This window comes from Schistocerca americana, chromosome 4 (genome assembly GCF_021461395.2).
Source record: "Schistocerca americana isolate TAMUIC-IGC-003095 chromosome 4, iqSchAmer2.1, whole genome shotgun sequence".
NCBI lineage: Eukaryota > Metazoa > Arthropoda > Insecta > Orthoptera > Acrididae > Schistocerca > Schistocerca americana.
This window is the reverse complement of record NC_060122.1, coordinates 790,796,481-790,818,349: the sequence shown is the minus strand read 5'-3', so window position 1 is coordinate 790,818,349 and position 21,869 is coordinate 790,796,481.

Sequence of the window (21,869 nt, the reverse complement as noted above, 5' to 3'; positions counted from 1 at the left end):
TAATAAAATATTTGTTGTTAAGTATAGTGCATAATAGTTACTTTGTTCTTTATTTATTTATCAGAAAGCACATTGTTGCAAGGCTACTGGCCGTGACATTCCAAGTTTAAAAGGAAATTGTAGTAGTTTTATGTAAAAGAATTTAACGTTTATTATATAATGTATATTATTGTTACTTTGTTTAGAACGTGGAAGTGGTCAAGCTTTGATTATTTAAATATGTTAAAATGTAAAATAATGTAGAATAAGCTGTAGCCAATCAGATGGACGGGTTCAGGGAAAGGGAACTGCACTAGTCAGTTGCGCGACGATGTTCGGCACGCAGGGGACGTGGCCGGAAACGGGCAGATACAGTTCAGGTCTAGACACCAAAGGGTACAGTGCTGGTGTAGACGCGAAAGCGGACGGTAGGTCTTTAGGCAGCTAAGAAGTGAAACAACTTAGAAAATTTCGCGTTGTGTGGAATGGCGGGACTTGGTCTCCGAGCAGTGAGCAGCCGCGCGCCTTGTGTGAACTCTTAAACTTTTCGTGTAAATAAAGAGGTGGAGTATTGGACTTGTGTTTCGCGATGAGATTGTGAATGACCGAACTGTGTCAAATGGATATGCGCTCGAATGTAACAGTAACTCTAAATGCGACCACTTTCGCTATTACTTTGGTTTCTGAATAGACACTATTCTAACGAAATCGTAACTCCCGATACTATTACTGTTGTTATATGTTATATTAACTTTGGTTCATACAAATCCGCAAAATTTCCATCAGCCAGACATTTTAACCAAAGGTTCACAAGTGTCTAATTTATGGAGTGTAATGCGACACGTTCGGTTCAACCCCTACACTCGTTTGAGCCTAGACATTTCTACGAAGAGGAACCACATGTGAGTCCAAACATCTTTGGGATGTTAGCTCGCAAAGGTAAAATTAGACAGATTCGAGCTCACAACCAGGCTTACCAACAATCGTTCTGCCCGCGAACCATTTGTGACAGGATTAAGAAAAGGGAAAGAGAAAAAAAGTGGTTCAAATGGCTCTGAGCACTATGGGACTTAACATCTATGGTCATCAGTCCCCTTGAACTTAGAACTACTTAAACCTAACTAACCTAAGGACAGCACACAACACCCATCCATCACGAGGCAGAGAAAATCCCTGACCCCGCCGGGAATCGAACCCGGGAACCTGGGCGTGGGAAGCGAGAACGCTACCGCACGACCACGGATGCGGGCAAGGGAAACAGACCAAATTTTTTTTTCAAATGTGTGTGAAGTCTTATGGGACTTAACTGCAAAGGTCATCAGTCCCTAAGCTTACACACTACTTAACCTAAATTATCCTAAGGACAAACACACACACCCATAACCGAGGGAGGACTCGAACCTCCGCCGGGATCAGCCGCACAGTCCATGACTGCAGCGCCTTAGACCGCTCGGTGGAGAGAGACTGTGGTGCACAAAGTACCTTTTGCCACACACTATAATTTATAGTGATTTTCACGTCATTACATTTGTGGCAGTCGCATACTTTTTATGTACTATAAGTATAGTTTTCGGTGTAGTAACGGTAGCGTCTGAATGAAGGAATTTCCTAGATACTGTCACATCAGACGGAGTCATCTTGCATGTTGCATGCTAGCGCCAGGAGATTTCACAAACAAGTCCTTGCTTTATACAATATGTGGCAAGACAGCAATCATAATCTCAGTCTATCAAATATATGTACTAGTTAAATTAACTCAGCAGAAAATAGTTTTGTTAAGATTATTGCGCCAAATACTTAATGAGTTTCTTTGAACACGCTTTATCTAGATTTAATTTAACCCTGAAACTCCATTGTAATCTCCTGTCTTTTCGAATTATCTTGGACAGTAAAATTTTGTAAAATTACAGCAGTCTCGGGACTGAGGCGTGCCGTAATTTGAACTGGGGTGTATGTGGCGAGTGTTGCATTCTGTAAGCGTATCTCTTGTTGGGATATTCGTTTAGCTTTATTTTCAGGGTGTCATACTGTACTGGCGTACGCCGCTATCTGGCGTCCAGCAAATAAAAAGTATGCGGCTACCACAAATGTAATGACCTGAAAATCATAATGTTCCGTCACAAGCATGCATATTTCACGGCTGACGCCGTGTTGTTCTAGGTGTCATGTGTGACACAGACGCATGCATTTTTAAGAATACGTGCATGCAGCGGGGTTGCTGCACACAACATCCCGAATTTCATTCGTTACGCTCGTGCATGAGAGACGCGGGACTTTCTCATCTTGTTGCTATCGAATGTACCTTCACGTTTAGATAAAAGAATACCTCCAAAAATCTGCTTTAATTATATGACAGGAAGTTGAATATTGCATTAATGACTAACATTTCTTAATTAAATGTATAGTTTCGGCGGTGAATTGAGGCCGAAGTGCCGTGTACGGCATAGCCATTTGGCAGACAAAGAAGTATGCACAAAGTACAAAATATACGTTGCAGCGGTACGTACAAGACGCTAAAATCTGTCGGCTGTTCTCTTTCCTTTGCCGGAGATTCATTAGTCCAATGAGCGATTTTTAATGTCTCCTATTAACATGCCTGTTTCACTCACACGATAACTAGTGTTGTTTGTGGCCAGTAAGACATAACTTACAAAATGTGCTGTGCTAGAAGGATGCAGAAGGTTACAAGAGTAGATTGAGTAGCTATCGAAGAGGTAGTGTATCAAAGTTCATAGAAACGGGCATTTTAGGCACAACTTGATCATGGACGTAAATAATTGCAACGTATTATGCAAAAATAGGCGGAGAAATCAACTAGCGCACGGTTGCACTGTTGGTGGCAGATCACTGGAAACAGAATCTACGGATAGGATCCTTAGGAGTAACCAGAACTCCCTTAAGTGGAAAGACCACATAAAACAAATGGCAGGCTGAGGTTCACTGGACGAAGTTCAGGGGAATGTAATGTAACCACGACAGAAGTGGCTTACAAAACACTTATTCGACCGATTGTGGAGTATTGCTGCCTAGTCTCGGAATCGTACCAGGCTAGATTAACAGAAGAGATGGGTAACATTCAACGAAAAGCGGCGCTTTCCGTCACGGGACAGTTTAAACGACGCGAGGTCATTACTGAGATGCTCAGCAGATTACAGTGGCAGAGCCGGCCGGAGTGGCCGAGCGGTTCTAGGCGCTACAGTCTGGAACCGCGAGACCGCTACGGTCGCAGGTTCGAATCCTGCCTCGGGCATGCATGTGTGTGATGTCCTTAGATTAGTTAGGTTTAAGTAGTTCTAAGTTCTAGGGGACTGATGGCCTCAGATGTTGAGTCCCATAGTGCTCAGAGCAATTTGAACCATTTACAGTGGCAGACGTTACAAGAGAGGCATCGTGCATTACGGGGAGGTTTACCACTGAAATTCCGAGACAGTATGTTACGGGAAGAGTCGGTCACATATTACTGCCTCCACGTACATCTCGCGGAACGGTCACACCGAGGAAATTCGAAAAATGAGGGCTAATATGGAGGTTTATCGACAACCACTCTTTGGTCGCGTTATTCATATATGGAAGAAAAAAGGGGAGAATAGATGGTGGTGCCAGAAGCACCCTCCGCCATACATCAGGTGGTTTGTAGAAATATTAATGTAGACTAGTATCGCCTGTGATTGAAATTCGACCATGTGTATTTATAAAGTAACAAAACTCATTTTCTAATATACGTAATGCAGATTCATAGTCCTTACTGAACACTATACAGATTTTTAGGCCTTACCCGAACGCTACGACGAATGAAGTAAGAAAGGGCTAAGATGAAGGATGAAAAAATGAAAGACACAAATGAGGGAAATAATTACTTTATACTAGAATTTAACGGTACAAAACCTCAGTAAGAAAACAAGATTTTTAGTAAATATTTCATTATTCGCTGCATGTCCTTGCTCGCCATGTTCACAGATATAAAATCGAAATATCGAACTCTACTTATTGTAATATACACCTGACCATCCGTGACAAATGGTTGTCTTAACAAATTCCCAACTTTTTGGAATGTTGTCCTCGTGACTTATTAAAGGCAGTAGCAAATGCGGGAATAGCTGGAAATTGTGTTCTTTAAAACTGGAACGCTAAAATAGTACCCGAATTCGTAATATGTAAATGCGGAATCAAAATTCGCTTATTTTATGTGATTCAAGTTAAAACTTGGCAATCATCATTGTTATATAAACATATGACACGTCTTCTAGGCCGACCGGGGTGGCCGAGCGGTTCTGGGCGCTACAGTCTGGAACCGTACGGCTGCTACGGTCGCAGGCTCGAATCCTGCCTCGGGCATGGATGTGTGTGATGTCCTTAGGTTAGTTAGGTTTAAGTAGTTCTAAGTCTAGGGGACTGATGACCTCAGATGTTAAGTCCCATAGTGCTCAGAGCCAATTGAATCATTTTTTCGTCTTCTGGTTCCGTTAACTAAGTCCTTCTTTTCTTTTTACATTTCTAATAATAATAACAACAATGCAGTTAATTTTTAATTGAAATTTGTATGGTAGTAAACCGTTTACAGGCAAAGAATTCAGAAACTCTACTGGACAGTAATTATTAATTTCGTGTACATTATCCCAAATTATTTTATCATAGCTGTGATAAATTTTTGCTTCACGTGGCACAGCATTGAGTATATCGTTATATATTATGCTACAACCATCATTTTTTGGTGCTAGAATAACTGAATTTAGTACGGATTCTGGTAAAATGTTATCTGCAATATTGCCATAAATATCATTAATGAAATTATTTTGGTCACTGACTAAAGGCTGCCTAAATAATCTCTCTGTAAGTTTCAATACTCGAAGTGGACACATGGGAAATTCATCAATAAGTATCAATCAATACGAAATAATGTATTGATCATACTCACTACCTGACGTTATATTGGGCACTGAGTTTTCCATAAATTGGAACGGGCGCTTCAAAACGCATTGGAGATTTTAATGCGTGGTAGAGCAGGTATCGTCAGAGTTATGAACATGAAAGCACCTACTTTCTTTTACCACTCTTAGCCACTACGTACACACAGGATTTCTCTTTGGGCTCATCCATGGCAAAGTATCTTTCCAATTATATACAGTCTGTAAGCCCGTGGTCGGTATTACACACATATAGTAAAAGAGTCCGTCTTAGTTCATTCACAGCCCAATAGAGAGAACCTTTGTCCTTCATGCAGTACCAATATAGCGTTAGTTAACTTTTAATTTTTCACTCAGATACACAAGAAGAGAGATGAGTGCAGTACATTGTCAAAATAGTCCACGTTTATAACCAATTTACCCAGTTTCGTAAAAATGACTTTGATTTCCCCACGTAATCATACGCCGCGGCGTGACTCATATTCGGACCTTTTGGGTGGCTACAGAGAAAAACAGCCTCAAAACGCAACGCCAAAGCGGCACTCACGTCTCTTCTTGTGTATCTCAGTCAAGAATTCAAGGTAAGCTAACGCTTTGTGAACATCGCGTGAAGGGCAAAGGTTCCCTCTACTGGGCTGTGAAAGACCTAAGGTGATGTCTTGTACCATCTGTATGCAATCCGGACCATGCTCTTACTTAACAGGCAGTAACGTTATTGGTTAAAAACAGTCTTGGTTGCAATTTTTTTTATTTTTGAACTACGCGTTTCGCCTTATTTAGGCATCTTCAGGTTGATCATAAAATCGTATTTCTTAGAACTATCCTTTACACAGTTTAGCCAAAGGGCATCGTCGAATACATCAGTCCAATATCGCCAACGATGCCCTTTGGCTAAACTGTCTAAAGGATCGTCCCAAGAAGTACAAAATTATGAACATGCCTAAATAAGGCGAAACGCGTAGTTGAAAAATAAAAAAAATTAAAATTGCAACCAAGACTGTTTTTAACCAATACTGTTAAGCACTGGTTTGCTGTATGCCACATATAGATTGGAAGACAATAACTTTCATTGGCCTCCTTGTATAATTAATATTAAAAATCGGTACTTCAATTTCCGTTTTCTCATATTAGTATTATGACGTAGGAGGGATGGTTATGTACGGCACTTAGAGCCATCGGTGGTTAATCAGCTTGGTTGTACAAGAAAGTGAGGAGAAGGTGTGAGGGATTATAGAGGGAAACCGAAGCTTATACTACAATAAGAGATTTCAAATAACTGTATGCTGCAGAGAGGAACAGACATTGCTCAGGATAAACCGTACCAAATAGTCTTCGAATTGAAGATAACAACGAAATTTTAAAACGATAATGAAATCAGGTATGGTTTTCACCATTTAAGTGGTGTGAGTGGTGGTGCCTGATTTTGATACTAACAACACATTTTATTTCCACTTAAGAGTTTAAAGTTTTGTCGGCACGAAGATGATTAGACAGAGTGCTAGGTCTGACGGAGGTGCAAACGAGTATAATTACGTGACCTAATGCTTCTAGTTACTCAGCGCTTTTCTCCAGACTAGAAGAGAAGTGCGTGAAGCTGCGACGGAATGTGGCGTCTCTCTTTGCTTGACTTTCACTGCGTGACTTCAGCAAACGGCAACCTGAAGCAAAGGCTGCGTTCTGTGCCACTGACGACGATCGTGCCTATCATTCGGCGCTCTTCTACGTAACTTCGCCCCAGGTGGCGTACATCGACTCATTGTGCAGGCGTTCGGCTATCCGTCTTTGTTAGGCACGCAGCACGCCCCGTACCTTGCCGTGTGTGCTCACTCACCCCCGGTAACGAGCTGGCGTTTCAATAAGCTGCCGCTGAAACAAGTTTTTATCGACCGCCGCCGCCTGCCGGCTTTGTGTCATGCGGTAATAACAGATTTCGTGAAGATTTATAAGTGCCAGCGAGTTTTTTTCGTTCGACTTACTGCCGCCCAGCTCTGCCCGTTCGACCGCTAATTGGACGTGGATTGCAGCAGCGGAGATCAGAGTTTCTTTCGCTGCTCTGTTGGCAGTCTGGCTGCCGGATCAGTCGCTCATCGTGAAAAAGTTTTCGCCCGTGAAATGCTGGCACGTCTTATTTTCCCCCATGCTACAAAAAACGTAACGAAGAACAGCAACAGTACACGAATCATAATCTGTTGAACCGAAAATAATGGGGCTGTTCGACCGTCAGTTCCCCGGTTCCCGAGATTTTCTGCGTGGTCTCCCCTGTTAATTTGGAATGCTTAATCTGTCACAATATTTCGCACCACTTATCCACGCAACAAGTATTTGAATCATACCGACCGGAAAAATGATGTATCAGGTATTTAAACGCACCGCTACGTGAATTAAACAGTTCCTTTATTATTTCCAGTAGTCGTCACAAATACGCGAAGTGCCTATTGGATGACAAAAACAGCCATTTTGTTTGCACTAGGCAAACCAGAGAAAGGTAAAGTTAATGCATTTAGGAAGTTACTGTAATTACTAGCTTTTTTTTTCTTGTTTCTGACAGATCTGTGATGGAGTAAGAAATGGTCCTGCCTGTGTCATACTGAATATCGTGCTGCGTTCCAGGTGTACTTGATCAAATGCAAACTGACACGGCACAAATGACTAAAGTTTGGCAATACTATTCTGGACATAAGTCTACAACGAAAAATAACAATCAGAAATCAGATTGTTCAACCACTTTCCGTAAAATTTTTTACAGTGTTGAAAAGTTTCTCTATCGAGAGACTGAGTCTTTTCGTCGTCCTCATAATGACAGACGTGATATGAAGTCCAAGCCAAGAATACAACAAAAGCAATGAATTATTTGCTGTAACTGGTAAGAAGGCGTTTCGGACGTAACATTAAAAATTATTTTCCTCCATTTTTCCGGATTGTGCTGTGTCGATTAAAATATTTTTTGCCTTTTTTATTCTCGGCTCTTATTTGTCCTGAGGTTCCTGAAGACAGGTATAAAACCGCAGAAGCAGTAATTAACTGATACTTATCACTGGCATTGTTGTATATCAATGTGACAGCATTCATAGACTACACAAGCCACTTTGTCTTTCGCTCGAAATGATAAAGCGCGATTTGCACGCAGTTCTTGCACAAAACCTTACTGACTGGCTTTATACACTGCATTTTAGGCGATAACAAGAAGCTTCGTCTTTATATCAGCTACGAATTACTCTATAGCATTACCTATTAATCACATCCCCTCTACAAGTTACTTGAAGTAAACTTCGTAATTTTGCGACTTCCGTTTAATGGTCTGAGTCTGTTTAACTGTTTCGAAGAAACATAGAAATCAGTAATGTTAATGTCACTTGCAATTCAGATGGACCAAAAATGTAGATCTCCCTCGGTTAATTGTGCACTGACTCACACGAATAGTTCAAAATCTTCCAAATAGTTTTTCTTTAATAACTATGCGAGTATAATCTTGGTGCGTATTTCGTAATTTGTGTAAATCTTTGTTCCGTTTGCACAGCTAGCTTCCAGATTTTACGAAACGGAACCGGCTTTGCACACTGCTTACCTTTAAGCATTTTCTTCCTCCTTCATTTAACTAAACAATTTACAGCCTTTTCATCGACACTGAAACGTATTACCGTAAACGTTTTTTTTTCCAGCCGGGAAGGTACTGTGTTTTGTTCTGGGCCTTAGTTTGAACAACAATCGTAATACGAACCACAGTTCACGGAATCGTCAGTTGTTTCCTGTTTATTAAGACGTTTCTACAATTTCTAAAGAAATGTCAACATTATTCGAATGAATGTCCAAGAAATCAACTAATAAATAATACGTATATAGGTCTTCAGTAGAAGCAGGCGATATCGATTGCATACCACGTTCTTCATATTTCATCCTTGAAAGGTTGAAAGCATTAACTGGATTCCACATTAATGTGACACATGGAACCTGCGCAGACAAACGCTGTTAGCTAGCTTTTGCGACGAAAACGCAAAATTAATCCAGTTTTATCTCCATTGTTAACACTTATCGATACCACAAAGGCAAATGCAAAATGTTATAGCAATTAAATGAGTTGCAAATTCGTGCGAATAGTAAACGCGAATAATTGTGTCAGAAAAACTGTAAATGGCAACTGAAATTCACTTTACAAATTACCATCGCGCTTTGCTGTGTTATCTGATTTGCGGCCAACCAAGACTATGCACCTGCCGTTTTGCGCATGTGTTGTCTGCAGCTACGGCAGGGGTTTACATTTTTCCAGCCAGCTGGCAAGCCACGTATTTAGCAATTTTCTACATTTAAAAAAATGGCAGTGAATCTCTCTTTCGGTGTATTCTTCCCATACAAGAAATTACAGGAAAGGTTTTCACGGGTCATTTTGCACATTTCACTCGTCGGGGACATAAACAAAACAATAGGACGTGTAGCGTCATCGGAAGCGTCAGCGAACATTTGACGAGGAAAACGTCACAATGAAGCTGATGAAGAGCACAAAGGTGGAGTAGCTTGAGGTGACTTTGTCTTTAATACGCCGGCCGGTGTGGCCGTGCGGTTAAAGGCGCTTCAGTCTAGAACCGCGTGAACGCTACGGTCGCAGGTTCGAATCCTGCCTCGGGCATGGATGTGTGTGATGTCCTTAGGTTAGTTAGGTTTAATTAGTTCTAAGTTCTAGGCGACTGATGACCTCAGGAGTTAAGTCGCATAGTGCTCAGAGCCATTTGAACCATTTGTCTTTAATAACAGAAGACGTCCAAGTACAGTAATTTTCGAACCTCTGATGGTTAAATTCTGGTTAGTCATACGAGTTTTTCGAACCACGAACAAGTTAAAACTTCCTGGCAGCTTAAAACTGTGTGCCAGACCGAGACTCAAAAAGCTGCTCAAATGTGTGTGAAATATTACGGGACTTAACTGCTAAGGTCATCAGTCCCTAAGCTTACACACTACTTAACCTCAATTATCCTAAGGACAAACACACACGCCCATGCCCGAGGGAGGACTCGAACCTCCCCCGGGACCTGCCGTACTGTCCATAACTGCAGCGCCCCAGACCGCTCAGCTAATCCCGCGCGGCGACCGAGACTCGAACTCGTGACCTGTGCCTTGTTGGAGACTAGTTACAACAACATTCCGGACAATTCGAGCGAATGATCTGGCCAGGCAGATCGCCCGATATAAATCCCATTGAACGTCTATGGGACATTATCGAGAGGTCAGTTGGTGCACAAAACCCTGCGCCGGCAACACTAACGCAATTATGGACTACTACAGAGGCATCATTACTCATTATTTCTGCAGGGGACATCCAACGCCTTATTGAGTCCATGTCACGGCGAGTTTCTGCGTTACACCGGGCATAGGGAGGTCCGATACGATATTAGAAGGTATCCCATGACTTTTGACACATCAGTGTTTATAGCTATTGACAGATAATACATAGCTACATATAGACCAGTACCGTATAGTCAGCGTAAAATCAATTGTTATAGGACGATTTTGTGCATCCATTATCACTGACTGTACAGGACTATTACAAATGATTGAAGCGATTTCATAAATTCACTGTCGCTCCATTCATTGACATATGGTCACGACACACTACAGATACGTAGAAAAACTCATAAAGTTTTGTTCGGCTGAAGCCGCACTTCAGGTTTCTGCCGTCAGAGCGCTCGAGAGCGCAGTGAGACAAAATGGCGACAGGAGCCGAGAAAGCGTATGTCGTGCTTGAAATGCACTCACATCAGTCAGTCATAACAGTGCAACGACACTTCAGGACGAAGTTCAACAAAGATCCACCAACTGCTAACTCCATTCGGCGATGGTATGCGCAGTTTAAAGCTTCTGGATGCCTCTGTAAGGGGAAATCAACGGGTCGGCCTGCAGTGAGCGAAGAAACAGTTCAACGCGTGCGGGCAAGTTTCATGCGTAGCCGCGGAAGTCGACGAATCAAGCACTTGCTAGGTGCTAGGTGGTAGCCTTTAAATCGGCCGCGGTCCGTTAGTATACGTCGGACCCGCGTGTCGCCACTATCAGTGACTGCAGACCGAGCGCCGCCACACGGCAGGTCTAGTCTAGAGAGACTCCCCAGCAGTCGCCCCAGTTGTACAGCCGACTTTGGTAGCGATGGTTCACTGACTACATACGCTCTCATTTGCAGAGACGACAGTTTAGCATAGCCTTCAGTTACGTCCTTTGCTACAACCTGACAAGGCGTCATATTCAGTTACTATGTCTTCTGAACAAACAATGTTGTGACTCATGTACCGTCAAGAGTGACGTTCATCATTAATGGATTAAAGTTAAGTATCAAACTAATTACGTCCACTTTCTGAATTCTAATTCCTTGTCATGTTCCAGACCTCACGTCAGTATAGTCCTTCTCTCCTCACGCCAACCTGCGTGAGCTAAAACGCGTGCATTTCGGCCTCCTCTAGTAACACGGTGTTGTCTCTTCTGCCAACACAACAGTTCTCTACAAGAGCAGGAAGATGTGTCAACGACGCACAACCAGTGAAGACGTTCATGTAAACATTGTTTTAATTTGAGACTGGCCGTTAGAAAGGCGAGTAGTCTAGGCACAGAATGTGTATAAGATTTCGTGGAATACGATACCGACGAGTGAATTTTTGCGTTCTTCTTCCCTCTGTGTAATGTTGTTTTCCCTTATGCCGTGTGTCTATCATGCGTCTGTGAAGGACATATCTGTAAACCGTGCTTAGGATTGCAGTCCAAGTGGGATGACCTTTCACAACAGTTTCTATGGGTAAGTGATCGACAGCTTAACAGCCGTTCATACCACAGCGTCGTTTAACTCAAGCATTCGCGTGTCTGAAATTAGCACCGCGATACTGCCACATAAGAGGTAACACATGAGACAGCAAGATGTTCGTGATGTACCACTGTGCCATCAGACCTCCCTCAGTCACCACCAGCAGTGAGCTGAAGTCATACCCCGTGGTTCCCCCATGCCAAATGGAAATGAATGGAAATGAGCGTTTGGCGTCATTGGCCGGGAGGCCCCTCGCGGGGCAGGTCCGGCCGCCATATCGCAGGTCTTATTACATTCGGCGCCACATTGGGCGACCTGCACGCCGGATGGGGATGAAATGATGATGAACACAACACAACACCCAGTCCCTGAGCGGAGAAAATCTCCGACCCAGCCGGGAATCGAACCCGGGCCCAGAGGACGGCAATCCGTCACGCTGACCACTCAGCTACTGGGGCGGACCCCCCATGCCAAGACTCCACGAGAAACACCGCTGCGCCGCTTCAGTTCATTGAAACAGCGGGACATCTCCCAAGCTCACCGCCGTACTCACAGAAGATGGTAATCCAGAACAGGGCAGGACTGCGATTCTTCGCACAATGCGGCTTCTCGTTCACGGCAACAGCCTAGATGCAAACGTTGTGGTGATAACGACAGTCTTTGCGTAGGACGGTAATGCCCTTGTTAGGTTGATGCCAGACTCCAATTAATGGTCCAGGATGACACAGAATGTACCATGGAGTCTTTAACTTGGTCTCGGATGGCAGTGCTGGAATTGACAGTTGACCCTGAGCGAAATCAAATACGTACTGGGCATAAATAGGGGGAAAGATTCTTTATTTTGTGATTACACGTTTTCTAAAAACTCACAGGAAGCACTCACAACCATAAAATATGTATGACTCTGCATACGGAGCGACCTGAAGTGCAACGACCACACAAAACTAGTCGTCGATAAGGGAGATGCCAGATTGAGATTTATTGGAAGAATCCCAAGGAAACGTAAACCACACACATCGGAGGCAGTCTTTATATAAAACACTGGACCGATCACTTGTTGAATAGTACTTCAGTCTGGGACCATTACCTTATAAGGTTGGTTGAGAAACTAGAAGAGATCCAAAGAAGGTCTATGCGTTTCGTCACACAGAACTGCTTACACAGTACCAGTGACAGGTGGTACAACACAGGCGTCGTGCATTTCGCTGTGGTTTACTGCTGAAATTTCTAGAGCGTACGTTCCTACAGGAGTCAACCAAAATACTTACTCCCCTACTTATATGTCGCAAAAAAACCATGCGGGTAGGATTAGAGAGATGCGATCTCGCTCAGACTCCTGCGTGCAGACGTCCTTACCGCGCACCATTGACTATTGTAAAAGGAAGAAATGGGGGTGGGGGGGCGAAGGCGGAGAGAGTTACAGTAATAAATGGTATTCCAAATGCCACTCACCATATGATGACTAACGAAGTACAGATATTTATGTAGTTATTCGTGGGTCTGCCATAAACGATGGAGATGCAGACGAAGATTACAAACGAAACACATTCGTGGAAAAACATTCCCCGTCACGTGACAGCAATCACACAAGAAAAGAACTGCAGAAGTCCCTTCGTAATGCAAGTATCGATCGTGTAATTTACGCGGCGAGTCACGCTAAAGTTGGCACGCAGCCGACCGCAATTAGATGCGTTGTAAACGAATGGGCGGTTTGCATTTCGGCTTTGCTCAGCTAGATGAAAGCTTAGCCTTGGCTTTTAGCACGGCAGTTTTCTCTCAGAGGTTTTAATGCTTCCGAAATTCCCTCTAAAGCGTAGTTGCCCTGCCGAGTCTCCAGCCGCGACGAGTAATAAGAAATTAAAGTACTCCTCATTCCACTAAGGGCTCTACCAGCACGACTGCTCATAAATGACCGCGGACGAACGAAAAGTTCAGGCGTTCCTATACACATTGCGTGTCTGTCGTGCCTCACAGCGACTAGTAAACTTTCCGACTGTGAGAGACTGGAACTGAGGAGCATAGAAGCTTTCTGAGTGTGCAGTTACCTCGACACAGAGGAGACATTACGACGGCGGCTAGGCATTATAAGGACTATGTAGTGATTAATATGTGAAGCAGAGCGAGATTTTATACCGACGTACCACTTAACCATTGAAGCCTTACAAATACGACTAAGGGACAGATGGGATAATTTGTCAGTACGTCCGTGGTTTCAGAAGATGGTGCGAAAAGGGGAAAACGACACATACACTATGTGATCAAAAGTATCCGGACACCTGGTTGAAAATGACTTACATGTTTGTGGCGGCCTCGATCGGTATTGCTGGAATTCAATATGGTGTTGGCCCACCCTTAGCCTTGGTGACAACTTGTAAGTAGGCTGTTTAGGTTTTTTTATTGGTAACGCCACCTCTGTATGAAAATCACTGGCTGTGCTGTGTGCAGTCTGTGGGTAGTTTGCATTGTTATCTGCCATTGTAGTGTTGAGCAGCGGCAGCTGGCTGTGAACAGCGCGTAGCGTTGCGCAGTTGGAGGTGAGCCGCCAGCAGTGGTGGATGTGGGGAGAGAGATGGCGGAGTTTTGTAATTTGTCATGAACTGCTACATATATTATAACTATTAAGGTAAATACATTGTTTGTTCTCTATTAATATCTTTCATTTGCTAACTATCCCTATCAGTAGTTAGTGCCTTCCATAGTTTGAATCTTTTATTTAGGTGGCAGTAGTGGCGCCTGCTGTATTGCAGTAGTTCGAGTAACCAAGATTTTTGTGAGGTAAGCGATTTGTGAAACGCATAGGTTAATGTTAGTCAGGGTCATTCTTTCGTAGGGATTTTTTGACAGTCAGATTGCGTTGCGCTAAAAATATTGTGTGTCAGTTAAAGCACAGTCTTGTATAATTTCTCTAAGGGGACGTTTCAAACTTCCACTATTTTCAGGTGCTGGAAGGTTTTTTTCGGGAATGGCAGCCAATTCTCCACGGAGTGCTGCACTGAGGAGAGGTATCGATGTCGGTCGGCGAGGCCTGCCACGAAGTCGGCATTCCACAACTTTCCAAAGGTGTTCTATAAAATTCAGATCAGGACCCTGTGCAGGCCATTCCATTACAGGGATGTTATTGTCGTTTAAGCATCCGCCACAGGCCGTGTATTATGAACAGGTGCTTGATCGTGTTGAAAGATGTAATCGCCATCCCCGAATTGCTCTTCAAGAGTGGGAAGCAAGAAGGTGCTTGAAACATCAGTGTAGGCCTGTTCTGTGATAGTGCCATGCAAAACAACAAGGGTTCCTAGCCCCAAGAATGAAAAACACGATCACATCGTAACACCACCGCCTCCGAATTTTACTGTTCTCACTACACACGCTGGCAGACGAAGTCCACCGGGTATTCGCTGTACCCACACCCTGGCGTCGGATCGCCACATTGTGTACCATGATTCGTCACTTCACACAACGTTTTTCCACTGTTCACTGTTTACGCTCCTTACACCACGCGAAGCGTCGTTTCTCATTTACCGGCGTTAGGTGTGGCTTATGAGCAGCCGCTCGACCATGAAATCCAAATTTTCTCACCTACTGCCTAACTGTCATAGTACTTGCAGTGGATCCTGATGCCGTCTGGAATTCCTGTGTAATGCTCTGGGTACATGTCTGCCTATTACACATTACGAACCTCTTCAACTGTCGGCGGTCACTGTGAGTCAACAGACGAGGTCGGCCTGTACGCTTTTGTGCTGTACATGTCCTTTCACGTTTCCAGTATACTATCTCATGGGAAACAGTAGACCTAAGTATGTTTAGGAGTGTGGAAATCTCGCGTACAGACGTATGACACAAGTGACACCCAATCACCTGACGACGTTCGAAGTCCGTGAGTTCCGTGGAGCGCCCCATTCTGCTCTCTCACGATGTCTAATGACTACTGAGGTCGCTGATATGGAGTACCTGGCAGTAGGCTGCAGCACAATGCACCTAATATGAAAAACGTATGTTTTTGTGGGTGTCCGGATACTTTTGATCGCATAGTGCGTCAGTGGATAGCGCATTCTTCCAAGTTTCGATTCGTCAGGCAAGTCGGAAATGAAGACAAATCATGAGCTCCGTGTAGTCGCATCGAATTAGTTCGTCCCCGCAGATAGGCAACCCAGTGAACAGAATCCGAAACGGGCTGCTGTCATAGGTACCCGGGAATGCTCCACGACGGCTACCATAAAGAATTACATGTGCGTATTTCAATTTGACACGTCACGAATGGTGACCGTACTAGCTTCTGTAAAGTGAGTTGAAAACTTTATGAGATGCTCTACCCAGTGATGTGGTATATTTTCTCTATCTTTTGTAGTTTTCGCAGTAGTCTTCTGAAGTTTTGAAGATACTTGCTGGGTGACAATTATTGAAATGTATGAAATAAAATCGTCATAACTTCTGAACGGTTTGCGTTAGGATCTTCAAACTGCACAGTTGGCCGCAGGGCTTGATGGGAATTAGTATGTGAATTTGGTTTGGTTTAGCGACGAAGCCCACTTTCATTTGGATGGGTTCGTCAATAAGCAAAACTAGCGGATTTGGGGGACTGAGAATCCGCATTTCGTGATCGAGAAGTCTCTTCACCGTCAACGCGTGACTGTGTGGTCTGCAATGTCCAGTCACGGAACAAGCGTTGTGATATTCCTTGATGGCACAGTGACTACCGAACGGTACGTGAAGGTTTTTGAAGATGATTTTATCCCCATTATCCAAAGTGACCCTGATTTCGGCAAGATGTGGCTTGTGCAAGACGGAGCTCGACTCCCGTCAAAGCAGAAGAGTATTCCATGTCCTGGAGAAGCACTTTGGGGACCGCATTCTGGCTCTGTGGTACCCAGAGGCCACTGCCATGGGCCTCGATTGGCCGCCATATTCTCCAGTTCTGAAGACATGTGACTCCTTTTTGTGGCGCTATGTTAAAGACAAGGTATACAGCAGTAGCTCCTTAAAGCATTGCTGAACTGAAAACAGCCATTCAGGAGGTCACCGATTTCATCGATGTTCCGCAACTTCAGCGGGTCATGCAAAATTTCGCTGTTCGTCTGCGCCACATCATCACCATTGATGGCAAACATATCGAACGTGTTATAACCTAAATCCGAATATCTGTACTGACGTTTACATGTTGAATTATGAAACGTCCCTTTTGAACAATATACAAGACTGCCCTTAAACTGACACACAATATTTTTAGCGCAACGCAATCTGACTTTCAAAAATCCCTACAAAAGAATGGCCCTGACTAACATTAACCTATACCTTTCACAAATCACTTACCTCACAAAAATCTTCGTTACTCAAGCTACAGCAATACAGCGAGCGCCACTACTGCCAGCTAAATAAAAGATTCAAACTACCGAAGGCACTAACTACTGATATGCATAGTTAGCAAATGAAAGATTTTGATAGAGAACAAACAATGTATTTACCTTACTAGTGTTCAAAAGTCATAATATATATAGCAGTTCATGACAACCAGTCTTACAAATTTCAAAACTCCGCCATCTCTCTCCCCACATCCACCACTGCTGGCGGCTCACCTCCAACTGCGCAACGCTACGCGCTGTTCACATCCAGCTGCCGCTGCCCAACATTACAATGGCAGACAACAATGCAAACTAGCCACAGATTGCACACAGCACAGCCAGTGATTTTCATACAGAGCGCTACGTAACGTTGCCAATAAGAAAACAAACAGCCTACTTACAGAATAAAGTGGATGCATACCGTAATTTGTAACTAATTTACGTTTTTTTTCATATAGTTCAATAATCGTCACCCTTCATGAATAATGCCACTTAGTAGTAATTCTGTAGGGCTCAACAGCATGGTGAAAGTCTTTCAATTGGACGTCACTTCAGCGCCTAGTGTGTCCCTAACCTACTCTAATAACCACAGTGGCGAAAGGGACATACAGTTTAACTTGGAATCCGGATCTCGTGTCGTTCCTTGGGAAGGCGACCTGAAATATTCCGTGGTCCGTTTGAAATTCGATTGCACAGCCTTTCGGCTTCCGGGCACTCTCTTTTTCAGTAGGCCACCAGGCTCGACACGCCTATGCGTTCATGTTCGCAAGCGCAGACATAACCTAAAAAGCTCAACAAAAAAAAAATGGTTCAAATGGCTCTGAGCACTATGGGACTTAACATCTGTGGTCATCAGTCCCCTAGAACTTAGAACTACTTAAACCTAACTAACCTAAGGACATCACACACATCCATGCCCGAGGCAGGATTCGAACCTGCGACCGTAGCAGTCGCGCGGTTCCGGACTGAGCGCCTAGAACCCGCTAGACCACTAAAAAGCTCCCCAGTGACCGTTGTACACAGTGTACACGGAAGCTGCGGCAGGTCGCGTATAATTTGATTTATTTCATTAGTTTTCCTCACCCGATGAGAGCGTGCTCAGATATCCACTGCCATGGCAGCAACACTTTAGACGTTTGCGGCGTCGAGCGGTGCTTTGAACATCGTGTTGCCTCAAGCGCAATGAATATCTGAAGATACTCGCATCGGATGAAAGACACTGGCCAGACTCATCTATCCCTCTTCCTACATCAGAAAACTACAAGAGACGAGTCTCCCCGGTCTACTTGCAAGTAGTAACACTAGGGCGAGCGGTTTAGTGGATGGCCGCGACTTATCTTCTCACATAACTACACGCCAGTTGAATTACAGTGGCTGAAGTGAAGTGAACGGAATTGAAGAGGATGAAATCAGTGAGATGAAATGATCAGGTGAAAGTTATTAGTAGTTTTAATCGAAAGGTCATCACTGATTATTTTCCTACATGCCAGGAGGGAAGACTATGTTTTCCTCCCCAGCAAGACTTCCACGACTGCCTGTGTGGTGTTTTCTTGTGCCCGTGCTATTACACAGACCCAAGACTCAAAACAGGGTGAACGCACAACTGTCGATTCTCTAGGGCTCATGCAGCCAGTTTCCTGGGAACTGCTTGTTTTCATGCAGGGTGGTGATGGTGAGAACCCGTGCGCAGATACCCCCAAGTATTTCTAGGTTTTACAGCTATGCTTTTCATCGTCGTTGTTGTCCTCCCTATGACAATCTTTAATTCGACGACAAAGATGAATTCACAAAACACACAAAAAAATTCGCCCAAATACGATGACACACGTAAAATTTACGTAATGGGAAACAGTGTCTGCTTGAAAATATTACTGCTACGCCTCTCTAACATGGTCTTTTCGAAAGTCTTCTATCGTTCCAATCTTACACCTACAACTTCTCTATCTTCTCATGTTCTTTTTTCTGTTAGTTAGAGTCTATTCCATCATCTTATTTGACCATCCTTTGTCACCCAAATGGCATGCATATGGTCGTACCATATCTATGTTTTGCCTCAAAAATGGTTCAAATGGCTCTGAGCATGGGACTTAACATCTGAGGCCATCAGTCCCCTAGAACTTAGAACTACTTAAAACCAAACTAACCTAAGGACATCACACACATCCATGCCCGAGGCAAGATTCGAACCTGCGACCGTATCAGCAGCGTGGTTCCGGACTGAAGCACCTAGAACCGCTTGGGCACTCTGTTTTGCTTCGATTGTAGCCATTATATTAATTTCCAGATTCATTCTCGTACGTATTTCATTTTTAATTTTATCGCTCAGTGGCAGTCTGCAGCAAAACTACCAAAATCCCAGCTGCGTTGACAATAAGTGTCTCTTAATTCTTTCGGTTATTTCCCATGTTTTTGCTGTATTCGTTGCTATACTTTCTACGACAGTATTAAATAGCCCAGTCTTCGTTTCTGGTTTAATACCCGTGCTCCATAAAATTATCTGATTGATTGTTTACCTTGGCCAGTTTGGTTTTTAATTTCTATTTTACTAGATTCACAAATAATAACTCCCATATATTTACAAGAGTCTACAGACACTACTTCCAGAAATCTGACGTCAGGTCTTGACTCTCTCTTCCAGTAACCAAATATTCATACTGTGTTCAACATTCTAAGCATGTAGTGCATGTTATCCTTATATTTTTTAAAAATATCTTGGTCATCAGAAAAATGCATGGTGAAGTGCTTGTCACATTTTTACAAACACCCGTACTAAGCAGGAATGTTTCCGTAACCTTAAGGCGGAATCCAAGTATGTTTTAAATAATGTAGGCATTTTCGTGCATAGTTGTCAGAGCTCTTCGTTACTTGAATCTCTCGAGATATTTTTGTACCTTCATTAGAGCTACTCAAGTTTTGACTCACTTCAATCCATATCACCTACGCAGTGTATATAAGAAATGACATGTAATTACTACTGTGAGTTCTTATTCCACCTGGTGCGTTTCCGTGTCAACCAGTATCTGTTTCATAGGTGATGCTGTCAAACCACTTGCAGTATGCGCCACAGTGATTTTTCCTTTACTTCACATATGGTCCTTCTTTGGGCAGTGGTTTCCAAAACATTTCGGCACTATGTTGGAGCGACAGAAGCAAAATTTGTTGACCCACGTGATGTTCGCCATGAGGTTCAGGTGGAGTTTCTGAGGATTTGCCGTTGGATGCTGTAGCCTGAGAATGAACATTTCCATCGTTGGCGTGGTCCGTTACAAGAACACGATCTCTAATTTTTGCCGTAGAAAGTTAAACACAACGACGTCGTAGGGTTGTATCCCACATTTTGTAAACCCAGTAACTCCTTTACTAATTGTAGGTACTACGAAAATAGCAGTGCTCAGTGGATAACGAGGTCGTGAAATTGCTGCATTTAGTTTGTTAAAAATTTTTTATTTTTTCCGAGGGATCAACAGGACTAAGACATGCACAAACAGTAACTGTGAGATGTATGTCGTCTACTGTAGCTGTATCTAGCGAAGAATTGAGTCCTGCCTACTCGTGGAATGTGGTACCTAGGAAACTTGCTTTCTCGGATCACTAGACGACAATTGAAGTAAAACGTATCAATGAATTTTTATTACAGTTACATAAATGGCAATACTTAAATTCGAGAATTTACAATGGTGTGTCGCATGCAGTGGGCGACAGGCAAAATACGAAAATCTCTTCAGTATACACAACTCCTAATACAAGAGAAACAATTCAGTTCATAAGTCCCTGCAGTAGACCTCGTAGAACGGCTGGTCTTCCAATGGGCCGCTTCCAGGCATCGCGGCGCTTGTGTTCTCTCCACATAGAGGCCGCTGCTGTCTCGTTGTCGTCCTAGAGAGGGGTCTGTCAGCGTGTTATTGGCTGACGTCTTCTTCACAGACGTCTCTGCTCCATCGTTCCTGACCGTCGTGCTGGAGCTTGACTTTTACGCCGGAACAAGAATAACCAAATATTCTACCGGCTGATCAAAAAGTCAGTATGAATTTGAAAACTTAATAAACCACGGAATAACGTAGATAGAGGGGTAAAAATTGACACACATGCTTGGAATGACATGGGGATTTATTAGAACAAAAAGAAAGTGTTGTTAGACGCGTGAAAGATCTCTTGCGCGCGTCGTTTGGTGCTAATTGTGTGCTCAGCCGCCACTTTCGTATGTGATGATGATGATGATGTTTGGTTTGTGGGGCGCTCAAAATGGTTCAAATGGCTCTGAGCACTATGGGACTCAACTGCTGTGGTCATAAGTCCCCTAGAACCTAAGGACATCACACACATCCATGCCCGAGGCAGGATTCGAACCTGCGACCGTAGCGGTCGTGCGGTTCCAGACTGTAGCGCCTTTAACCGCTCGGCCACTTTGGCCGGCTCATGCTTGGCTTCTCAGGTCCCCAGACCTCAGTCCGTGCGATTATTGGCTTTGGGGTTACCTGAAGTCGCAAGTGTATCGTGATCGACGGACATCTCTAAGGATGCTGAAAGACAACATCCGAGGCGAATGCCTCACCAATAACTCCGGACATGCTTTACACTGCCGTTCACAACATTATTCCTCGACTACAGCTACTGTTGAGGAATGATGGTGGACATATTGAGCATTTCCTGTAAAGAACATCATCTTTGCTTTGCCTTACTTTGTTATGCTAATTATTGCTATTCTGATCAGATGAAGCGCCATCCGTCGGACATTTTCTTGAACTTTTTTTTTTGTTCTAATATAACCCCATGTCATTCCAAGGATATGTGTCAATTTGTACCTCTCTATCTACATTATTCCGTGATTTATTCAGTTTTCAAATTTATACTGACCTTTTGATCACCCGGTACTTGTTA